Genomic DNA, 14,183 nt, shown 5'->3' with positions numbered 1-14,183 from the left:
GGGGGAGAGAATCACCCTGAAGTGGCAGCTGCAGTGCTGTGGGTGTGTAGGGAGCCCCCTGACTACGTATCTACCTGAGCTATGGGTGAGGAACTCCCCCTGGGCAGTCAATGAGGAGGCGGCCAGCCAGGGACAATGTCAGCTTCCTGCAGACCATAGCCTCCTAGGAGTCAGCCCTGCAAAAGTGTTGATCTCTGTACTAATGGGAGACAGAGCCACGGAAACCACCTTCCCTGCTGGCTCCCTTCATCTGGAGAAAGCCACGGAGCCAACTTCTCTCCCAAGTCCCTCTGTCCTGACACAATCTCTGCATCCCCAGACCCAAGTTTGTGGTCTGATTTTTTTTTCTGGGGTGGAACCCAGGGTGTCACACTAGCCAAGCCCTCTCCCATGGAGCTGCGCCCCAGTCCTGGTGTTCTGCATCTCTGAATGTCCAGGTCTCAGTAGTAGCACTGCAGTCTTGAAGTGAGAACTTACTGTGGAAACTACAGCATGAGTAGCTGGGCTGTGTGTCCGCCACTCTGCCCGGCTGGACAACCACTCACCGAGCAGTTATTCAGGAGGGACGGACCAAGAGGTCATGAGAAGAGGGGATAGTAAAGCTCATGTAGGCCAGCTGATGGCCTACGAAGACCAGCAGGAGCACTTCAGAGGACAGTTTAAGGTTATGACCAAGGATGATATATAAATGTTTCCCATCAGCCCCAGGATTTGTTGCTATGGGACCTCCCAAGTTTTGGGATGATGCTTGGCACTGCTCAGTAATGTGAAAATTAGAATCCTCTTTGATGACCACTGGGGAAGAAAAGGCCCCCAGGGTCCAAACGTGTGCTGGGAGTGGTGAGTTTAGATGCTGAGAGCTCGATTCCACTGACAGAGCAGACCAGACGCATTTGGAGGGGGACGGGGCAGCAATGAGAGACTGCGGGCACTGTGGGACCTGACATGACTGGGAAGCGACGGACACCCGGGGCGGAGGCCTTGAAGACACTGGCCAGTGGGGACCTCAGCAGACCGCAGGTCCGGCAGGTTTGGATTTGTGAGGAAGGAGAACTCACTTCAGGCCTTCTGGAGACTCCAAGTGGCCTGCAGTCTCTCACTTGGGGCTGGAGATGCAGGCGCCCCTGGAATTCCAATATGTCCTCTTCCTGTCCTGGGGACCCCTCTGGACAGGCAGTCCAACCTGAAAATCAAGGCTGGACACACTTGGCTGGCCCGGGCCACACTGAGCAAAGAAATTGCCTTGGGCTGCATATAACTAACATAACGCTACACCAGAACAATTTGTTCTTTAAGAATAATCAGCTCCTGGCTGAGTATGATAGCAGCACTTTGGGAAGCTGAGATAGGAGGATCACAAGTTCAATCCAAGCCAAGCAATTTAGGGACTTAGCAAGGCCCTATCTCGGCATGTAAAAGGAAGAGGAGTCCTGGGATTGTAACTGAGTGCAAAGGTAGAGAAGAAGAAGGAGAAGAAGGAGAAGGAGGAGGAGGAAAAGCAGATGAAGGGGGAGGAGGAGGAGAAGCAGCAAAAGAAAAAGAACAAGAAGAGAGAGAAGAGGAAAGGGTAGAGAGCTGAAGGAGGAAGGGGTGACATTAACTACATTAGTAAGATTGTTTTTCTTTTTTTTTTTTATTTTAAAGAATAAAAGAAGGATAACATAATAATAGGGGGGACTTAGCAAATTACAGACAAAATGGTAGGAAATTATCAATGGTTACCATTTTACATATTATTGTCTACAAAATAGTTTCTCAGGAAAACAAATAGACAAATAATAGTGAGTTACAGACAAAAGAGGTAGGAGATTATCAAGAGTTGTTGTACTATACTTTGGTATCTTCAAAGTGGCTTCTAAAGAAAATAAATAGAGCTATACATGAGTGACCTATTGAAAAATCATTAACTATTCTCAATGGTTGTTGTAGGAAACAAGTAAGATTGTTTTTCAAATTTTTAAAACTTTCTTTCCAAGTGCCTTAGCACTCCCACCCTGAGGGGGCATTTCTGCCCTGCAGAGATGCAATGCGTATAATAACTGTCTACCTGCCTTGGGGGAAACTTGCTTCAAAAGTGGCTTTCATGGCCTCAGGGTGAGAGTTCATTTGAGTATTTTTCATGGCACCCTCTAGGGTCCTTTCCTGCTTGATTAATGCTCAGTTATTTCCCGCTTCAGGTGCTGCTAGTCCACTTAGCCGGTAGCAGGTGCTTTGTGGCCATGGATCAGGGGCCACAGTCACGCCCTTCCATACAGGGTGGAGGCCCTTCAGGCCCCTGGGTGTTTAGAGCAGAGAGCAAAGGACAGCAGGAACTCTGACAGAACCTGGCTCTGATCTGGGATAATGTGTCTGTGTCCCCACCCCAAGCTTTAGGGTAATAGTTGTAGCACACCCTTTTTTGCCCAAGAATTTAAGAAATGACTTCGACATTGTCATCCCGACACTGATTTCATGAGATAACATTCTGCATATCACTCAAAGTCTGTGGATGATAAAATAGTGGAAATATTTATTCTTTTCCACTTGGACACTCAAATACTACTAATAAATTTTCCAGAGGAAGAAAAATCCTAAACAGGTCCCCATGCAGCTGAGGAGGGCAGTGAACTGGCAGGACCTGGTGGATGGTGCCCACAAACACCAGTGATGCTATAAAGGGCTCAGCCCTCTGGGACACTGCTGCAGGGACATCCTTCAGATTCAGTGTATAGATCTCCCCTGGAAATGAGTCCCTGTGGTCCAGAGTGAAGAACAGGTTCAGATTCCAAGCCTCCCGTGGACCGTCAGCTCACAGGGCAACTGACTGGTGGGAGGGTGCTGTGGTTGGAATGTGGGTCATGTGTTGGAAACTTGATCCCCGGAATGGTAGTGCTGGGATGTGGTATAGGACCCTTAAGAGGAGGGCTCTGGTGGGAGGTTCTTGGGCCACTGGGGTGGAACCCTTGAAAATGATTACAGTAGCTCTCACGGATGTTGGAGCATGCTCTCTCAAGAGCTGCAAGGGGGAGCCAAAGCCCTGAACTGCTCTCTGGATTCCTGTTTAGCGATGCAATCTCTTCTTCCCACACTTGTGCCCACCATGGTGATGCCATCCTCCATAAGTCCCTCACCAGAGGCTGAACCAAAGGGTCACCTAATATTGGACTTGGAACCTCCAGAACTGAGCTGAGGGAACCTCCTTACTTTATAAAGTAAGCCTGCTCGGGTATGTTTATAGGCATGAAACAATGGCCTACTATAGACAGGAGAGGTGCCTGGGAGAGGCACAGCTATGTTCACTTCCACTGAGTGAACTAAGTAAATTCGAACCAAACCACCTCATCCATCCACTCAGCAGCCCCTCCAGCAACTAGAGAACTGCTCAAAATATAAGCAACACCTGTGAAAGGTATCAGATTAGCAAAGGACCGCCACATTTGGGACCGCTTTTAGTCCGGTAGAGACTGCTGGTATTGGGAGCAGGGCTAAGAAATGTGGGATCCTCTGCAGAATCCAAGGGACAAAAGGCAGAATTCAGGAACTGTCAGTGATAGCCGCACTTATGCATGGAGGACACTTTCTCGGGCTGGGATATCAAAGCATGGCTGTGCAGAAGAAAACAAAATCAAGTGAAGAAATTAAACGTCCTCAGGACTCATCCTGGCCTCAGCTCTTTAGGTGGCCCAGAAGACCTCAGTTTCTGAGTTAGACTAAAGAGAACCCACATGCCATGAAACTGCAGAAGCAATTGAGAATTTCCTATCGAAAACCAGGAAACACTATGCATCAAAGTATTTCTATAAGCTCGTTCCTATACAATATCCAACTTACGATAGAAGGTAACCAAGCGGTCAAGGAGACAAATCAGTACAAATAAGGATAGCTGGAAAAAAACAGAGAGCAGAAACAGATCCGCATGAGCTCTAAATGGTAAAGTATCACAGACTGATTTTTTCACTAGCATGCTTACTTCTTTCAAAGATATAAAAGTTTAGGAATTTTGTGAACTCAAAACTTTCTGTAAGTGGCACAGCATAAATGAAAGAAGACACATCAAAAAATGTATATATGGCAGGATTTCAGTCACAGACATCCTGAGAAAGACAAAACTATATGGACAAAAAACACAGTGGGGTTATAAGGTTTGGGGGTTGGGGAAGCATGGGGTGATTTTTACAGTGAAGGAACCTGCTGTCTGGTACTGGAGCAGTGTACCTAGGGATCTCTCCATTTGTCAAAACCCGTAGAATGGCGCATCACGAAGAGCGCACTGTAAAGGATGAAGATTTTTAAAAATCATCCAGAAGCGTGGGGAATCCCCGGAGGAAATCAGAACGTGGTGAGGGATAACTGTCACAGTGCACAAGTGAGTCACGTGGCCTTGGTGCGGAAGCAGGGCAAGCAGTTGAGCTAAAGAACTGGGAAGACGGAGTTTTGAGAGGAGACTGCAACGGTACAGCGAAAGGAACCGCACCTCCACTTCACCTGAGAGCAGGCTGATGATTCTTCCAGCGAGCAACTCCACTTCACCTGAGAGCAGGCTGATGATTCTGCAACCGCCTCCACCCTGTGCAGGGGCTAAAAACAGGCGAGCGCACTTTCGGTCTTGAAAGCTGAGGTCTTGTAAGCAGAGCGGTGCAGATCATCTGGGGGTGGCGAGAGCGAGTCCCGTGGGCTGGCTCCTAGTCTGAGACCTTGGTGTGGATTCGTGCTTAGCTCACCGGGCAGACAGAGGGACAGAAAGATGGAAATCATGAAAGGGGCACACACATGCATTTCCTAGCTCTGTCCACTGAGCGGGGCTAGACGCAGTTGCAAGGAGCACACCATGCACCCAGAATAGCATTTCCCGGTAAAAAGAAACAGAGCTCCTTAGAAAAATGGCCGACGGGGGTCATAGCAGCTGGGGCACCAGCCCGGGCGCTGGCTTCTCTCGGGACCTGGGAAGCAGGCCAGAGGCTGTGGCCGGTCCCCGCAGCCTGAGCTGGGGGATGCTGGGCAGCGTGGTTGGCAAGGTGTTGCTGGGGAATGGGAACACACTTCACCACCAGGTCACAGAGCTTGTTCCGTCACCAAAAAGCAAGGTCATTGTCAGGCTGGATAACACTGGGCAAACCACCACCCAGTACCACATTGCTATAAAAGAAGCTGTGCATACGTCTCCCACAATAGCAAGCAAGGGAGAAGACCAAAGCTTTCCAGCAAAAGATACATGGTTAAAAGATACATTTTTGCAGCTTTCCAGCAAAAGATACATGGTTAAAAATACATGCGTCTTCACGTGGGAGTGATGGCCAAGAATCGCTGTTGTTCGTGGCACTGTGTTAGCAGTAAGTGTGTAATAGTTGTGATAGCACAGAAAAAAGGATTTCTGTGACTACGGAAGTCTACAAAATTTAGCTCGGAGGCATCCAAGGCCAAGCAGGAGTGCTGGATTTTCGCTAATAAAAGTGTGTTAATGAATGTACAGCTGCAGTGTAAATCACCCAGTTGTTGAAATGAATTTTTATTAAGGATCACCAGTGGTACTAGGGTACCAAGCTCTGACTGGGGAGCCATCAGCCCAGGTATCTGAACAGATGATGTCACAATTTATAATTAGGCACTCTCTTCTGACCTCTTTATAAGCTTAAAATAAATGAAGTGTTAGCCTTTACTGGAAAGCTGCAAAAATTAATGGCTTTGATAATTAAAAATAAACTGTGTTAAGCTTTTCAATAAGAAAAGTTAATATCATTTATTTGAAAATATTGTCTTTCTGAACAATTTGCCTTCTCATTAGTTCCCTCGAGACTAAGATCTTATAAAGCTGTGAGTGACATTTTCCTCATAATGCATCCTCTCAGGATAATATACAAGTTAGTTGGTACAAAGGGGATGGGAGGCACTCTTGACTTTCAGAGATTTATTAGCAGCATTACCCTCCCTAGTCAAATGCTGTTCTCTTCTTCCAGTTTGTCAAAATACAAATTAGTAGCACAGGTACTCAATTTCTAGTATTTTTATAAGGTCATGTATGTGTTGTGTGTATATACTTCTGGTTAAGGTAATGGTTTAGATTTGTGCTCCAAAGAAAAGTGAATGACACAAAAATGAATATCTCCACTTACAAAGACAGTGAGTGCTAGTATCAATTTTAAGTGCCATTTTCCCTTGTATCATTTCTACTCTAGTAACCAGTTCCCAAAATTACTGAGCTGCTAAGAGACAGAGACGGGGACAGAGACAGAAAAGAACATTAGACACAGTTGAAGAGAAAATTAATGAACTGGAAAGTAGGGGCCTGTCTGGCAAATGTATAAGCATCTGATATATTGTATGTTCACCTAGAAGGTACCTTCTTGTTGTGGTTTAGATCTACAGTGTCGCCCAAAAGGCTTATATGTTCAGAGGTGGAGCTATTAGAAGGTGACTATATCAAGGGGCATTGCACTCGTAAGTGGATTCATTCACTGAAGAGCTCAGAGCTGAATGTGCTATTAGGAGGTGGGGCACTGTTGGAAGTGGGGGGTCCCTGGGGGAGTGATCTGAGTTTGTCTCCCTCCCTGCCTCCCTCCTCCTCTCTCTGCTTCCTGGCTTCCATGACACGAGCATCTTTCTGTCCTCCATACCCTTTTGGTATACTGTTTCTGCCTTGGAGCCAGCTGACCATGGACAAATTGCAAGCCAAAGTAAACCTTTCCACCTTAAATTGTGGATGTTGGGTATCATGCCTCAGTGATGAGAAGGTGACTCTGCCACTTCTCTGGGGATTTGTGGAAGGTACAGCAAGGTGGTGCCCAGATGTGGACTTTAAAATGTGTCTAAGCTCTGCTAGTAAAGTGCCCTCACCTCCCACCCCTACCCACCACCAGCCCTCAGGCTGGCAGTCCATCAAGAGATGGATCCATTTTTCTCTGGGGCTTTGGGCAGACTGCCTCCTTCCCATTAGATAGTGGTTCTTCACCTGCATACAAGAATGGTAATAGACCCTGCCTGCCTTCTGTCTCCAGGGTATGGAAGGGGTGGGAAGAGATAGAGCCAAGAAAGCGCTTTGTGGACAGAGACAAGCTGAGGATGATGGCCGCTAGTACCCTCAGCTGCCCTATGGTCACATCTCCTAGTAAAAGCCCAAATCTTGCCCTTCTTCAAGTGGTCCCTGGTAAACTCTGATTCTCTCATCCTCTACAGCCAGCTGCTCCTGTGCCCTCCCCAGCCGCAAGGATTTACTCCTCCCCAGACAATGGCATGGTAGCTCTGAGCCTGGCTAAAGCTCACTCTGAAATTCTTCAACTGAGACCCATTCCATAAAGGCCAGAATCACCATGACCTGGCACCATTCCTCTGGCATCATGAGGACTTAAGACAAGAGGGGATCAGAGCTTCCCTGAGGCCACCTGACCTAAAAGTCTCTCCCCCATCTACCACAGTCTGCAGGACTGCTGTGTCTGATCTGCCTAGATCACGAGGCCAACCAGTGGTCAAAGGTTGGCATGAAGTAGCCACTGGGGTCTCCATTGGCTTAAGCTACCTTTGTCCAGAACCACCTTAGAAAACTGCAAGAGCTTGCTACCACAAGATCAAGAGATAGGGCATGCTTGAAGGGGTTTGGAAACAATCCTAGATCTATTCCCAGACTTGCCAACACCTTGTGTGGGCTTTTCTGAATCTTGGTTGACCACTTGAGAAGAAAGAAAAGCCTGGAAGAAATGGCTATCCACCAATTGCCTTGATCATCAGGGATCTGTAGCCTTGGATCCAGGAAATATGGTACTGAGCTGTCCTCCCCATACACCAGCTTGGGATCAAACCTCCAGGACAACTGGTACTTCTAGGAACCACCCATGCTCACCTATGGTCAGGTGTGCAAGCTGTTGATGGATTATAGCACATGTAAGTCTCACTAGGATCCAGCCTCTAACTAGGCATGAGAACTTCCTGGGAGAGGACTACACAGTCCTGTTCCCCCTCCATTCAACTTCTGTCTCCACTGGGGTAGAGCTGAGCATCTGTTGATAGAGGGAAAACAGGGAGGGAGCAGGAGATAAAGGCAGGGTCCGTGTTCTATAGGCTAACAGTGTAGTGAGGAGACCAGGCCAGTGACAGAATCAGCACATTGGTTGGATGCACTTCAAGAACACTGTAGAGACTTCTGGGAAGATGGCAGAGTGTTAATCAATGAGAAAGATCCTCTCTGAGAGCTTCTGTCCAGACGCTGGAATGTAGCAATTCGAGGAACAGCAGGAGAGAAGTGGGTATCCTGGACCCAGGAAGGATCTGAAGCAAGAATTGAACCCATGGGGTGAGCAAGGAGAGAAACTTCAACATAGAAGAAGGAGGTAGTGGGCAGCCCCGTCTGAGTTGTGACTCATTGCAAGGAAGAAGCAGTTCAAATCTGCAGACACAGTGACTTCTGGCAACAACAGAGGCCTCCATGGACAGACACAGAAGTGGAAGGGAGCAGTGGACATGGAGGACTGTTGAGGCTGGGGGTGAGTGCTGTGGGATTGGACATCCCGGAGAGAGAGTGACTGGTCAGGAGCCACCTTGGAGCGGGGTCAAGTGAGCTCAGAACTCAGAACAACTGCTGGGTCCCAGCTACATTTAAGCCTGCAGAAGGTGTGTGGTCTGCTACAGGCTGAATGGGTCAAGTTCCAGCCTTATGATCAGAAACCAGCCTGAGCTTCAGCGGAAATAAAGGTGCAGCTCACTGAGATTATCCCACCCTGCCATAAAGCTATTCCTGGCCTGCTGGGGTAAATCAACACAGATCTTGACTCTGTCTGCACACATTGTCTACCAGTGACAGCAGAGACAAACCTTAAAGCGGACATTTTTTCTCTCTCTCTTTTCTTTTTTTTGGGTTTTTGGGGGGAGTGGTTTACTTTATTATTTGATCTTGTTTTTATGAGTGTGAATGTGGTTTCTAACTTCTCTGTGGTTGTTGTTCTGTTCTGCTCTTCCCTTTCTTTCTTTCTTCTCTCTTTCTCTCCTGTCATCTGCATCAGTTTCACAAAGTTTATGTGATCCTTTGTCCTCCAGCCTTGCTTCTTCTTCTATTTCTCTCTTTTTTATCCAAACCCCTTGTAAATTTTCTCCTCTGATGATAAAATTCACATACTGCAGGCTTATTTACTGCATACAATTTTCTGGTTCATTTTAGATTTTGTTATATAACCACAAATCTAGTTCATACAGTTACATGTGGCAAATTAATAGTTACCTCAGTTTGTCATTTTCTAGGCTGAGTTTGATGCTACTGTTATTGCTGACTGTACTTTAGCAAAAGTGACATAATTGTTCTAACCAGCTGTTCTTCCTGTTATTCCAAGACTTAGATTGACTAAAGGTCATAGAAAATACTGTGGGCCAGTGCCTAGGAACCAAGGGTTGGGCCAAACAGGCAGCAACTTCTCATCCCCAACAAACTGAAGAGGTAGAATCTTTTATTTTAAAGAGAAAAAAACAATGATACAGAATTTAAAACAAGCTAATAGGAAATTAACAATGGTTAATATACCGCATTTTATCTTCAAAGTAGTTCCTCAGATTACAAGATACAGACATGCAAAATTGATCAAACAGTATAAGCACAAACCGTTCCTTTCAATGAACTAATAGAAATTAGTAGGTATAATTATCTTAACTATCCTGCACTAGGGAGACAATATGATATTTATATATGCAAGTCTGTTTTATTTCACTTATGAGTATGCTCTCTAGTTGCAACCATTTACCTATAAAAACCTCGAGTTTATCCTTCTTTTTAGCTGAGTAGCACTCCATTGTATAAAAATACCACATCTTTTTTATTGATTGCTCAGTTGATGGGCATTTGGGTTGTTTCCAAGCCAGACTCAAAACCCAAAAGCCAGCTACATCTGGAAGCACCTATGAGAAGTAATCATTTCCTACAGGTCCTAAATACTAGCAATAAAGAAACCCACCATAGGCAATTTACAAACATCAACCCATGAATTAATCTAAAAAGAATAAAAAATGAGAAGACACTTAAACAAGATGTAACCCCAGACATCCAGTTCACCAAAGGCAAACCCAGGGGGCAATGAGTGGGACAATCTGAAACCACCCACTGGGCCTCTCTAAGGTGATAACAACAAAGCAACTGAATAAGGCTCTAGAAAATATCAAATCAGAAATAATTTCTCAGATGACTGCAAAGCGGTATCCACAATGAAAACCATGCTTAGTGACTCTAGAGAAGATGCAGGAAAAAAAGAGGAACTTAAGAAAATTATGGAACCATGAATGCTCAACATGGGAAAGAAATGGAATCCATAAAACAAATTCAAGCACATATCCAGGAGCCTAAAAATTCCACTGAAAGTAGCCACAACAGAATAACCAATATGAAGGCAGAATCTCAGACACAGAAGACAGATTTGCAGTTAGTGATCATGAAAGAAGATTTCTTAAAAATAGCAAGGGACCATGAGAAATCAATCCAGCAGCTGCTGGATGATTCAAAAAAGAATAACATAAGATTAACTGGAGTTGCTGCCGGGCATGGTGGCACACGCCTATAATCCCAGTACTCAGGAGGCTGAGGCAGGAGGATCATTGCAAGTTCGAGAGCAGCCTGAGCTACAAAGTGAGCTCAAGGGCAGCCTGAACTGCATAGCGAGACCCTGTCTCAAAAAGCCAAAAAGAAGAAGATTAACTGGAGTCACTGAAAAAGCAGAAACAGCACAAATAGTATTTAAAAACCTGTTCATAGATAATATGGCAGAAAACTTCCCTGGTAGGGAAAAAGAATTTGACATACAGCTAAATGAGATGTATAGAACTCCACTTAGCCATGATAAAAAAAAAAACTACAGCAAGGCATATCATAGTCAAGATTCTAGAAATTCAACACAAGACTAGAATGTTAAAAGGTGTTACAGAAAAAGAAACAAAACACCTATAAAGGAAAGCCCATCAGAATCACAGCTGACTTCTCAACACAAACTGTCAAGTCAAGGAGAACTTGGAGTGAAGTATTTTCAGTACTAAAAGAAGAAAACCTCCACCCAGATTAATGTACCCTGCAAAACTATAGTTCAAAATTGATGGAAAAATAAGATACTTCCATGACAAAGAACATCTGAGGAAATTCATGACCACCAAACCAGCATTCCAAAATGTTCTGAAGGATGTTTGAGAAAGAGATACAAGCACTACAACTCCATGTACCCCAACAGAAGGTATCCACCAGGGAAGGCAAACAATTAAACAGAGGGGAAAAAAAAGGGAGTCAACAACAGGAAAACAACATGACAAGGATAAGTCAATATATATCAGTTATAACCATCAATGTTAATGGCCTCAATTCACCAATCAAAAGAAATAGACTAGCAGAATTGATCAAGAAGCATGATCCAACAATATACTGCATACAACATACATATTTAATTCAAAAATAAATTCACAAACTGAAAGTCAAAAGATGGAAGACAATATTCCATGAAACAAGAACCCAGAAAAGGCCAGGGTTGCTATTCTATTTCCAAAGTGAATCTCAAGTCAAGACTGATTAAGACAGACAAGGAAGGTCCCTACATACTTGTAAAGGGAACAGTCTAAAAGGAAGAGATAATAATCATAAATATATATGCAACAAATACTGATGCACCCAACTATATAAAATAAATATTAACAGACATGAAAAATCAAGTAAGCACTGACATAATTGTATTGGGGGAATCTCAATACCTTGCTATCACTACTAGATAAACTGGACAAAAACATCAACAATAAAATATTATAACTGAACTAAACTTTTGAACAAATGGACTTTGTAGATGTCTACAGAGTGTTTCACCCTGCAATAACAGAATACACATTCTTCTCAGCTGCACAGAGGAGTTCTCCAAAATAGACCACATACTAGCTCATAGAACATGCTTAAGTAAATGCAAAGGAATTGAAATTATCCCATGCTTATTATCAGACCATAGTGCATGGAAATTGGAAATCAATGGCAAAAGAAACCACAAGAACTTCATAAACATATGGAAATTAAATAACACCCTCCTGAGCAACCAATGGGTTACAAGTGAAATTAAAGAAGAAATTAGATGTTTTCTATAATTAAACTATAATGACAATATAATATACTGGAACTTATAAGACACACTGAAAGCATTCCTATGAGGAAAATTTAGAGCAGTGAATACCCATATCAGAAACACAGAGCAAGCTCAAATAAATGACTTGATGTTGAACCTCAAGCTTCTCGAAAAAGAAGAGCAGGCTAAAGCCAAAGCTCGTTGCCATACCCAGCATAGCTCTTGAGAAACTCCTGCAGGGAGGATGGTGAAGAAATGAAGGCAAGAGTGAAAAGGCAGAAAGCTGAGGTCAGGTGGAGCCCTCTCAGTGGGGAAAAGAACCCCACAACAACTGCAGTGCATTTATTTATTCACACAGCAGGTTGATGTCAGGTGAAACCCCTCTGCCTAACAACTTGTTCACCTGGCTCACCTCAGGCACTCCACGTTCTCAGGGCTGGTGTTGCTCTAGCCCAGCACATGTGATTGATCTCCAGCTTCAACCACTCCCCACAGCTCATACGTGGTAGGAATTTATAAAGATCAGAGCAGAAATGAATGCAAGGGGCTAGGGATTTAGCTCAGCGGCAAAGCGCCTGCCTGGCAAGCGCAAGGTCGTGAGTTCGGTTCCTGGTACCAGAGAAAAACCAAAAAAAAAAAAAAGAAATGAATGCAATGGAGACTAAGAAAACAATACAAAGAATCAATGAATCAAAGGATTAGTTCTTTGAAAGATTAAACAAAATTGACAAACCCTTAGCCAACCTCATCAAAAAAAGAGAAGACCCAGATCATGCAATTAGAAATGAAAAAGGTGAAATCACAGTGGATTTTGCAGAAATCCATATCATCTATACCTACTTTAAGAATTTGTATTCTAATAAGATGGAAAATGTAGAAGAAATGGACAGATTCCTAGATATATGTGAATTACCAAAGCTGAATTGAGACTATATAAAACCCTTAAAAAAATCAAGGATATTGGAGAGGCAAAGCCCAGGAACTAAGAAAAGAAGGAAAAGGGGGCGCAAGGATGACGCTGCTATGGGAGGACACATCATCCACCAGGCCAGGCAAAATCTGATACTCAGGAGCGACATGGAAGGGAGAACACACAGGAGCTATTTCCTCACCAAGGCTGAGGTCCTGGAGGAAACACACACAGGTGTCTCCACGCCAAGCAGCTCAGCCTCCATCAGGTAGAAAAATGAGCCTGAGAGAAAAGGACTGGCCGAGGGTTGCCTAATTCAGAGAACAACAACAAATCAGTGAATACAATTTTCAGTGGAAGTATGAAGTGTGATTGATTAATACGGTGAAGGTTTAAAATTTTTTTAGATGACAGTCAAAGATATACTGCCATGAATCTGCCTCAGAAACCTCCCCCTGGCTTTGAACACATATGTCCCGTTGTTCTTGCCACTTTCTGGAGCAGTTCTGGCAGTCCTCTTTCATCAGAATCTTTAGTCGCACATTGTGGCTATTTTGATGACCTGAACTGATTCCAAAATGTTCATTTTTCATGGTCATTTTCACTTTGGGGAAGAGCCTAAAGTTACATGGTGCCAGATCTGGTGAATAAAGTGGATGCAGACACAACATAATGTTTCTGTGAGCTGCTTCTCCAGTGCATGGCACCCAGCAGCTGCACTGACTGTATTCTTCATCACACCTTGTGAAGACCCAAAAAGGATGTTCAGGACTGCTTCAGAAAGTGGCAAGAACATGAAAGAAAAGCATTCAGAGTGAGGGGGAGTTTTTGAGGGGGTGGGTGAATGGCAATGTGTCTTTTACTGTAATTTTTTTTAATTTAAGCATTCACTGTGTATTCAATCACTCCATATCCTTGGGATGCACTTATACTATAAAAATATATTTTGCATTGTTCATGGGAAATTCAAAAGCAACTGGGAATCCAATGTTTTCTCTGCAAACAGTAGCCTGGGTGACTCCTGAGTCACATGTGTCCTTACAGCTGTTATGGTTGACACATTGTGTCAACTGGAGGAGTCTAGAATCTTAACTAAGTAACTCAGCAGTTCTACATCCTGGGGTGAAAAGGTCATGCCCTTCCTGCTCTCGGATTGGGTCAATGTGAGAAGTTTGGAGGGTTAACTGGGCGTGGTGGTGCACACCTGTAATCCCAGCACTCGGGAGGCTGAGGCAGGAGGATCA

The sequence above is a fragment of the Chinchilla lanigera genome, unplaced genomic scaffold (assembly GCF_000276665.1).
Source record: "Chinchilla lanigera isolate Chin_1 unplaced genomic scaffold, ChiLan1.0 scaffold00015, whole genome shotgun sequence".
In the NCBI taxonomy this organism is placed as follows: domain Eukaryota; kingdom Metazoa; phylum Chordata; class Mammalia; order Rodentia; family Chinchillidae; genus Chinchilla; species Chinchilla lanigera.
Note: the sequence above shows the minus strand (reverse complement) of the source record.